The sequence below is a fragment of the Hydra vulgaris genome, chromosome 15 (genome assembly GCF_038396675.1).
Source record: "Hydra vulgaris chromosome 15, alternate assembly HydraT2T_AEP".
Lineage (NCBI taxonomy): Eukaryota > Metazoa > Cnidaria > Hydrozoa > Anthoathecata > Hydridae > Hydra > Hydra vulgaris.
The window spans coordinates 7,324,075-7,335,000 of NC_088934.1; the positions used below are offsets into that span (position 1 = coordinate 7,324,075).

The following is a 10,926-nucleotide window of genomic DNA, read 5'->3' on the forward strand; positions in this document are numbered from 1 at the left end:
AACTTTAGCGTTTGAGAAGAAATATTCCTGAGAAGGTTTGTCATTTTCTTTGAACTTGTATGAATTTCTATAAAAATTTTCAAATTCTAGTAAAATTTCTTTTGATTCGGTTTTGACCTCCCCGTCTTCGGTTTTGACCTCCCCGTCTCTGCCGCTTATTTCAAAGACATATTGCTTAGCTAGTTTTTGTTTTTCTAAACCAAAAAAATTGGAGCATCATTCACTTTCTAGCATCCACTGAATTTTTGCCCTTATTACCGCGCCTTCGGATTTTTGTTTTTCAATACCTTCAAGTTTTAATTTTAATTCATCGTTTAATTTTTTCATATTGCATTTTTTTGAAACATTTCTTAATAATTTTATAATTTTAAATTCTCTTTTGTTCCTTATTCTCTTCAGTTTTTTCCTAAACTTTTTTAAAATGATTTTTATGTTTTCTTTACCGGCTTCCCACCAGTCCTTAACGTTTCGGTAATTATACTTTTGCTTTCGCGTGATGCTTAAATTGAGAAACTTAATAAAAAAATTTGACCAAAAGAAGTGTATTTTTCGCTTAAGGGCCTTTATTATTTTAAATTTTAGGTTAAAAAAATTAAAGAATACTCAAATACCACGATGATGTAGCGCATATTTTTTAAACAAACAAACGAAATTTATAAAACTATAAGTTTATTGCAATAACAAAGTTTTGAAATTTTCCGGAAATTTCCATGAAAATTTCCGGAAATTTTCAACCCTTATTTTAGGCCAGTTATTCGTTTTATAAAAATGTACACCGTTTTAGTAAAACTATTCGTTTTATACTTAGTTTATATTTAATTATAATTAATACTCTTTAACTGGAAATATTTGTTATATACTTAGTTTATTTTGAATCAGAATTTATGCCGTTATAGTGGAATTATTTGTTTTATACTTTGTTCATATGTAAATATTATTTATACACTTTCACTGGAAACTATCGTTTTAAACTTAGTTTATATTAAATTAGAATAAAAAATATTTTAATTTTTAACAATACAAAAATATTTTCTACGCGTAGTTTAAACGGCGTATTATTTTTGTATAAATATCATACAGATTATAGTTTATGCGATTTTAGTTTTGGTTACATTTGTTTTCATAAGTAAATAAATTAATTTCACAAACACAAACAAGGTTTCTGAAAGAAGATCTTAAATCTTATCATCAGAACCTTTTACAAGCGTGTGTTTATAAACTACATCAAAACATAATCAACAAAATAAAACGTAATTTAGAATAAAAGTTCTAAATAAAATATAATATTACAATTAAAAATACCTGACTATATCATCTATTTAGATTAAATTTTTTTTATTATTTTATTTCAAATATAAACTGAAAAATTTAGTTAAATTTTTCAGTTTATATTTGAAATTGGGAAAACTAAAATACATATTAAAACTGGACAAAATAATTTTATTATAAAGATAGGATGCACGATATGTAATACAAAACGGATTAAACTTGGTTCGACAAAAAAATTCATATATAAAATTATTATTTCTAAGTGTATATTTATTTATTGTAATTAAACAAAAGAGATCTTTACATATAGGTTTATTCGTAACTTAGTTAATACTAAATTATAGTTTATATATAACTTATATTTGATCTATTTTATTCATATAAAATCTATTTAAAATTAAAACATATATGGATTAGTGCTGACGTCTAGGAACCAATGACGTCATGCCGTATTAGGAATTAGTGAGTAGGGTTAAAAGTTTCCAGAAAATTTCAAAAATTTTTCATAGCAATAAACTTCTTAGTTATTATAAAGTTTTATAAAATTCATTTCTTTGTTTCAAAAATGTGTCCTTTATCATCGTAGTATTTGGGTATTCTTTAAATATTTTAACATAAAAATTAAATAATAAATACCCATAAGCAAAAAATGCGCATCTTTTATTCATAAAAAGTCTTGAATTATCAGGAAGTTAATACAATACTTAATAGTTACAAAATGTATAATTTACGTATTAATTAAAATTAATTTTACGATATTATGTATTAATTAAAATTAATTTGCGAACTATTTCCACCGGTTGCACCCTCTAACATCGTGTGCAATTTCTGTCCGCTTTTCTATATGCTATCTTTCTAACCCGACTTCTTCTATCTTTCATTCTAACATATCTTCGTTCTTCCAAAACTCACTCTACTCTTGGCCGTAGAGCGGTAATGATGCTCCCCTACCAGGGGCTGAACATGTCTCTGCGTGCCATGGTATAGTGGTCTCCGTATGGCAATTAGCTGGAGGAGAATAAACCACAATACCAAAATGTATAATTTACAATACAATAATTACAATACAAAAAAAAAATGTATAATTTAAATTAACATGATTCACAAAAATATAATTAACAAAACAAAATTTAAATTTACAAGTATATAGTCAAATAAATAATATTTATATAAGAATTCGTAAAAACATTATAAATAAATCAAAATAATTAAATTTAAAAATATAAAAGTATGTTTTCAATAGAGAGAATGATATTTTTAAATTTCCTTTTAAATGCGATAAAGTTCCAGTCTTGAGAAAAATCAAAATATTTCAAAACTATATTGTTCCATAGAAACGCACCTCGAAAAGAAATACAAAACTTGCCTAAATTGATTCTGAAAACTGGTTAAAGAAGGAGATTATCATTTCGTAAATTATATTTATTTTTTTCTATTAAGGAATATAAATTGTGAAAAGAAACCGGAGCTCTACGAGTTTTACATTTAACACGAGATAAAAAAAAATTTGTGTCATCAAAAAACATAACTGTCATCAAGTTGGATGCTTCATAGAGGTCGTTTATGTAAATGAGAAAAAGAAGAGGTCCTTGTACAGATCCTTGAGGAACTCTGCAAGTTGTTTCTAATAATTGAGCTCGTGATGATTGATCGAAATGAACAAATTACTTTCTATTGCGCAAATAACTTTTTATTAGCTTAAGAAAATCTCCTGTGATTCCATAATATTTTAGTTTTTTGAAAATGATTTTATGGTAAATCATAGAAAACGCTTTTGATAAGTCAACAAAATGCCTAAAGTAAATTTGGACTTTTCAAATGAATCTGTAATATATTGAGTTATTTTTAGTATAGCGTGCTTGGTAGAGATATTTTTCTTAAACCCATATTGATTTTTATATAAGATATTATTTTGAGACAGATGTTGGAAAACTTTGTTATAAAGAATTCTCTCTAAAGTTTTAGAAAAAACAGAGAGAACGAAAGAATTTACTTTCGATATTGAAGAAAACATTTTACGATACAGCGATGCATCGCCATGTTCTAAAATGTTTTTCCAGCCTTGTTTACTTAGTTTTTAACAAGTTTAAGAACTTAACTATAACTTAATACTGCTCAGTTTACCAGAAAATACAAATGTAAAATCAATCGTCATTAAAAGTTTGTTTTTCGAATTTAATTTAAAAGGAGTATTATTAGACAAGCAAATAAGTACTCTCATTGGGAGTACTTATTTACTAAAAGGAATATTTATTTACTAGCCTAAAAAGACTGGGATAGTACTTTTTGACTAGGAAATAAGTACTCTGGGAGTGTTTATTTACAGGGAGTTATTTTAACCCTTTCGTGACGAGTGACCCGTATGGCGGTTCATAAAATTTGTTTCTAAATGACGAGTGACCCGCATGGCGGTTCATAAACAATTTTGAATATTTCAAATCATCTATAGCAATTTGGGAAAACTTTAAACTTATCTTTGAAACGTGAATAATTTCTTAAGTTAATGCTTCAAACCGTTTGATAATTGCATTTATAGATCGGTCAAAAATCAATTTACGAAAATGACAAAAATAGATAAAAAATATACTGTCATAAATGAGATCCTTGATATTTTTTTCAATGATAGTGGTGAAGATTTTTTTTGTTTGATCACCACTATAAATGTCTCATTTATTTAATATCAAAAACGATATGTTTATGTATTTCTTCTTTATTTGCTTAAGGTTACACATAGAAACTATATATTTTTGTTACTTTCAACATGATATATTTTGATCACGTTACTAAGATGATAAAAAAATTGTTTAAGTTTTTTAATTTTCTGAAAGCCAATTCTTTGACAAAAAAAAACAAGGTCTTATTTGTAAAATTCTGACTAGTAGTTTTTATTTTATACTATTTTAATTGATCATGATCCGAGATCGTTATTTTACTCCCAATCATATAGCTGTTTTTAACTCAGTCGCGAAAGGGTTAAGCTGCAACACCGGCTTGCCGCGGCAAACGTAATCTGAAAAAACACTTGATCATATTTTGTAACAATTTAATTTGATTTTAGATAAGTAAGTGTAATAGTGTAATTTTAGTGTAATAGATACTCGTAAAGTGCGATCTTGTATAGTATATATGTAATAGATGTGTGAATGATGTACACAATACTCGTGCTCATCTATCAGGTGGTATACCTTACATAAATCAACTAAAAGCATGAATTACCTTCATAAATCAAGCACAATTAGAATGAGAAAAAGTCTTGATTTTACTTTTTTTTAAATTGAGACAATATGATTTTGAAAACGTCTACCATCAGAAGGTTTATTTGGATAACTTGCCAAACCCATATTTCAACAGAGGTTTCCATCTTTTATGCATATAATGCAATAATAATATTTCAACAGAAGTTTCCATCTTTTCATATTTCATATTTCAACAGAGGTTTCCATCTTTTATGCATATAATGCAATAATAAATTAAATAATACAGTTTTTTGAGTAGACATGACATAAAATTACTTGTATATCAATAAAACAGAGATAAACTAGAAGTTTTTTAATACCCTTAACAAGTATGTAATAAATTAACGTTTAACTAATTTTGTACCAGGTGAGCATAAAAGAAAAGCTGTTTAACTAAGCGAAAAACGAATACCCAGTGAAAAAGCGCACATGGGATACGCGTGGATTTTTTCCATATGTAATCCATGTGGGGATTATTATTTTGTCCCATGTGGGTTTCATATGGTAAATCCCACATGGATTCCATATGGTAAATCCCATATGGGATACGCGTGGGTTTTTACCATATGTAACCCATATGGGGATTATTATTTTGTCCCATGTGGGTTTCATATGGTAAATCCCACATGGGTTTTATGTGGTAAATCCTACATGGGATATAGGTGGAAAATACTACATGTTATAGATCTTAAATGCCACATATTTTAATCCAAATGGTATAAAAGTAGTCAATACTAGACAAATGAAAGTTCGAATGCTTCTATGATAATTTTTAAAATTCTTTTAATTTAAAAATTACTTAAATAGTAATTTAAAATTAATCATCGAAGCTTTCAGAGAGGCTTAACTTAATCTGGTATTTGCTACCTTATCCCATTTGGTATTCAAAATGTGTAGTATTTTTGATCTTTTACATGTGATGTTTTTCACCTATAACCTATGTGGGATTTACCATAAACTATTATGACGAAATTTTATAAAATTAAAAAACGTGTTGCAAAATGAATTTATTTTAAAATAAATGCTATTAATCAATACATCCAAAATGAATATTAAAAAAATTATTTTTTCTTTTGCGATTTACACGCCATTTTTTGTCGATTGAATTAATTAAATCGCTTCGGCTTGCATAATACCAAGGTTTTTAGTATCTTCTAACTTTCTTCAAACATTTTCTAAAAAAAAAAAATAAATACAATTATATATAAATATATATATATATATATATATATATATATATATATATATATATATATATATATAGAGAGAGAGAGAGAGAGAGAGAGAGAGAGAGACGAGAGAGAGAGAGAGAGAGAGAGAGAGAGAGAGAGAGAGAGAGAGAGAGAGAGAGAGAGAGAGAGAGAGAGAGAGAAAGAGAGAGAGAGCAATTTTAATAAGGAACCTTATTAGTCGAGCAATTTTAATTATTAGCCAGGTTGAAGTCATTAATGACTACAATATTTCACAAATAATTATTTCCTAATTTATTACTTACAATGACTAACGTATTATGGGTAATTGAACACATATTATGCGTAATGAGCTTGAACCCATGAGGAGAATCCTGAAAAAAAGTGATCAATTAGGATAAGTAGTTAAACAAAAAAACAAAAACAAAAATGTAAAAACCTACTTTATCAATGATGTAGACGTTGGGTGCAATAGCCACTGGATGCAAAAGTATCTTTTTCGTCACACACGGCCTTCTATAATAACAGGCCTTGACATCGCGCAAAATGCCGTAAAAACTGAAGGCCGATTAAACTTTCACTTTTACTTATATTGATATATTTTTATATTAGGTAGGGTGTAATGGCAGTCTATGTTTTCTAATAATAATCTCTAGTAAAGACGGAAATATAAAAAGAAAACCAAAAAGTTGTTAAAAGATAATCATATTTTTCGTATTTCAAATTTCATTAAGAATATTTATGTAATATTAAATAGTATCAATAACAAAGTATATATCTATATATTAAAAAGATAACTGTATTTTAAATTTTTTTTGCTAAAAATGGTAACAATAAAAATCACTAACAATAAAAAACACCAACAAAAGTTGATTCAAGCAAAAAAAAAGTTTTATCAATATATCTCAACAGGGTAAATATTTACAAATCCAAACATATTGAAAGACATATAGGCTAATGAGAAAATAAAAAACATAACAAGTAAATAGCATAATTAATTACAAAACTAATTTTCACATAAATTATGATAGTTTTAGTATTTTGGGAGTGGTAATTAGTGAGTAATTCTTTTGCAGAATATTAGAATATACTCTGCATTGTTTTTTTGCGATTTTAAATTAATATTTAGCAGCAATGAACTAAAACTGAGTAACACAAAATGTTCTGTATAAAGGGTCAGTAGCACCTTGAAAAAAAAAAAGCAAAATATTGACCATTAGAAAAGAGCATCAGAAGGAATTTCGCCTCTGTTTAGGCTATACAGATAACTTCCATATTTATAATAATAATTGGTAGAATCATCATAAATTTTTATTTCGCTTTTTTGCACATAGCCAACTATGTAAACTATAGCCACTAATGAAGATTTATTAACTGAGCTTTCAAGATCATGTATAGTATCCAGAAGTTCTTTTTCATCAGTAGAAATATCTCTAAAACATGTCACAAGTATGACCATCGATACCATCAACAGGAATGTCAAGTTGTAATATCAATTTAGTAAGTTGAATATTAATTTTTTCAATTACAGATTTAGCGTTTATAAAGTAAGTACCTCCAGATCCCTGTCAAAGCTTAGAAAAAGCTTTTTCAAGTGGATCTGTTGAAAACCAACCTAATAAGACATACTTTGCTCTATTACTCAACAAAGTTTCTACAAGATCAATAAAGCCATAACATGAATGCGCTATTGCATTGCTAGTATCTAGCGTAAGCTGTTTTACACGCATACCTGTAGGTTTCATAAAATTTGACAGTTCAGCAATATCTCGTAACTGTTGATCACCAACTGAGTGGATTTCTTCGCATAATTCATTTTTAAACCGAATGCCAGCACCAGGTGCTTTGACATTAACAACATTCGAAAAAAAATTATTTTTTCAATAAATACAGCAGTACCTTCAAATGCTTTATTTTCAATCTCTGGATGCGTTCTTAATGCAGCTACTGTTTCTTTGCAAAAAACAGACAAACAAAACTTTACAGATTGTCTCTCTATTGGTTTTGGATAAACTGATTTAGCTGTAAGTTTAGAGAGTTTAAAAAGACTATTGCACTCAGTTTTATATATAGTTTCTAAATCACTCCACTTAGCCAAAGCCAGTTCTTTATTGTTCAAAAATTGAAGTTCCCCAGTCTTTTTTGTCGACCAATTGTTTCGTATAGATTTTAGAAGATGCACATAATCATACAATAAATATATACCTGATGTTGTTAACCATGGTTTACTATCAACTGTTTTAAACATTCCAAAAAATCTTTGATTTACACGGTTACCATTAGTAATTATTACCAGTGTCTTACTATTTTCAATATTATTTATTGTATAGACAATTTGTTGACATTGAGCAAACTGAAATTCAGAGGAAAGATTTGCAACAGGTTGAGCTCTACATATAAATTCTGGACCTCCAAAAAGACATTTAATCATAAATGATAAAATTGTTTTAGCTAACTTTTCAGGGTAGTTTACTGCTTGACCAAACAAAGCACCTCTTTGGTAAAGTAATGAAGCTTTGACATAGACCTCATCAATTAGTAGTATGGAAAACGCTTTTTAATGGATTTAAATTCATAAAAATACTATTTATGAAACTTAGGTCCTCCATTGAGCTTATTTTTGAAGTCAATCGTGTTAAAGTCCTTATACTTGGCAACTTGTAGTCAATACACAAGTAATCATATAAACTTCGTTGTAGTTGTAATTGATATTGTAGTTGTAGTTGTATAAATTGATATTTTTGTTGTAGTTGAGATAGTTCGACTTGCAAAGAGATACACAGCATTTCAAAGGCATTTAAAAAAACTAATCGTTAGTTTGACAATATTATTACCTTACAATGTTAACGCCTTGAAACTTACAACGTTATTGTCTTGAAGTTGCGCTATCTAATTTATAAACCAATCAAATTTTAAAGATTAATTAAAACAGCGCAAACACAAACTTTCGTCTAATGTTAAAAGATGAAAATGTAAACGCAGTATTAGGAATTGGCCTTTAGTTTAACAAATTTGTTGCGTGATGTCAAGGCCTGTTATTATAGAAGGCCGCGGTCACACATAATATAATATTCTGAAACTAATAAACATACATCTAAATTTCTATAAGTAAATTTATTCTTTGATCATTGCCTTTATATCCTATCTTATTTTCATATCATAATCTATTATGGTATTATTTATATAACATATCACAACAATATTATTAAATTTGTGATGTTCAAATATCATATGAACATTCTCTAACATGTTCATATGATATTTGAATATAGTTCTTGAGTATATTATCTGCAAACAATTGACTGATGCAAGTTCAAATGTTGTCAAAAACCAAGCATGCATGCATGCATGGGACACTGCAGTGTCCCACAAAGAAATGCTGGTTTGAAAGTCAAATTTTCTTTATTAAAAAAAAAAAATTAAAATAGGGGGGGAGATAGGGAGGTTTCCATAATTTTTTTTAGGCTCCAAAACTTTTAACTTTATATATATAATAAGGTTCATAAAACTTAAGGGACTTACGAAGTAAATTGAGGAACAAAACAAGGATATTTACAGAAACTTTTCAATTTTTAATCTGGAGTACCACAGTGTAATTGGGAATAAAGTCTCTGGGTCCAGTATTCAAAGTAATATGATCTAAAGTAATATATAAATTAAATAAAATGCTTTAAAATGCATGCAGTTATACATATAACTCCTGATAGTTAACTATATGTATAACTAGTTATACATAAAATTTATTATATAAACTTATTTTTTAAGGTTATGCTTGAACAAATTAGTACCAATTAATTCAAATTCAAGATTTAGTTCAAGTTCTTATTTGTTCATTGTTTTTTTACTATTTTATATTTATTTGTTCAAATTTGTTAACTAGTACTAATTCTTACTACAGTAAGAATATTTATCATTGTTGAACGTGATTTTATTAGTAACTTAATTTTACTTTCAACATATTTTGACAACACCCTTTACATTTTAAATGATGACAGCTTTACTTTTCTATTGATGTTAAATTTATTACGTTTCAATAACTCAGATTGAATTTTACTGAATTATTGTAAGCTTTGTAAGAATTTGTTGTATATCAAATGGTGTTGTAAATAAAGTAAAAATTAAATATTATATATATATATAAATATATATATATATATATATATATATATTATATATATATATATATATATATATATAGTATTTAGGCTATGGGATCATCCATAAATGATGCCAGTAGATAGAGGGGCAGTGTGAGTTTAACAATAATTAACAATGGGGAGGGAATGTTGAGACCAAAATAATGTCAATTAAAAAATTGAATTAAAAAAAAAGAGTAAATTATTTTATTTAAAAAAAAGTAAAACAATTTATGCTGGCTATGAGCAGGTTTTAGAGGTATTTACACCAACAATGTGGTCTAAAAACTTCTTGCTTTTGTTGCTTAAAACTGTAGAGGATCATAGGAAAAACAATTTAAATTCAGAAATTAGCTTGCTTATCTGAAAGAACAATTTGTGTTTTTTTTTTTACTTTTAGTACTGTTGAGAATAAATGTATAATTGAACCAGAAAAAAATTGATGGTATATGCATTCTTTATATTATATTAACAATTCAGATATACCATCATAATATGATAACAAAAACTGACATCATTTTCAATGGGAGATGGCAAAAAATTGACTGAGTTTGATAAAGGGTGAAGGTGTTCAATAAACCGGGTCATCATCTGACATCATTATGCATAGATGATCCTATGATTTAGGTAAAATAAGTAATCAATTTGCCATATTTCTCTTTAGAAAGTGTAAGAAAAAAGCATTGTTATGCTGAGAACCAACCTATTGAGCAATGATAAACATTCTTACTGTAGTAAGAAAAAGTACTAATTAACAAATTTGAACAAATAAATATAAAATTAACAAAAACAATGAACAAATAAGAACTTGAACTAAATCTTGAATTTGAATTAATTGGTACTAATTTGTTCAAGCATAACCTTAAAAAATAAGTTTCTATAACAAATTATGTGTATAACTAGTTATACATATAGTTAACTATCAGGAGTTATATGTATAACTATATCAGGAATTATATGTTTAACTATATCAGGAGTTATATGTATAACTATATGCATTTTAAAGTATACTATTTTATTTAAACATTACTTTAGATTATATTACTTTGAAAACTGGACCCAGAGGCTTTATTAACACTGTATTCCCAATAACAT

General features: G+C 27.1%; 1 long non-coding RNA gene across 1 annotated transcript; it reads right to left on the bottom strand.

The window, feature by feature from the left end:
- Positions 1 to 5,497: 5,497 nt before the first annotated feature.
- Positions 5,498 to 8,774, bottom strand: LOC136091515 (uncharacterized). Its single transcript, XR_010644041.1, has 3 exons — positions 6,139 to 8,774; positions 6,001 to 6,069; positions 5,498 to 5,680 (listed from the first exon to the last, which is right to left on the bottom strand). It is a non-coding gene; the product is annotated as an uncharacterized LOC136091515 (long non-coding RNA).
- Positions 8,775 to 10,926: the final 2,152 nt, after the last annotated feature.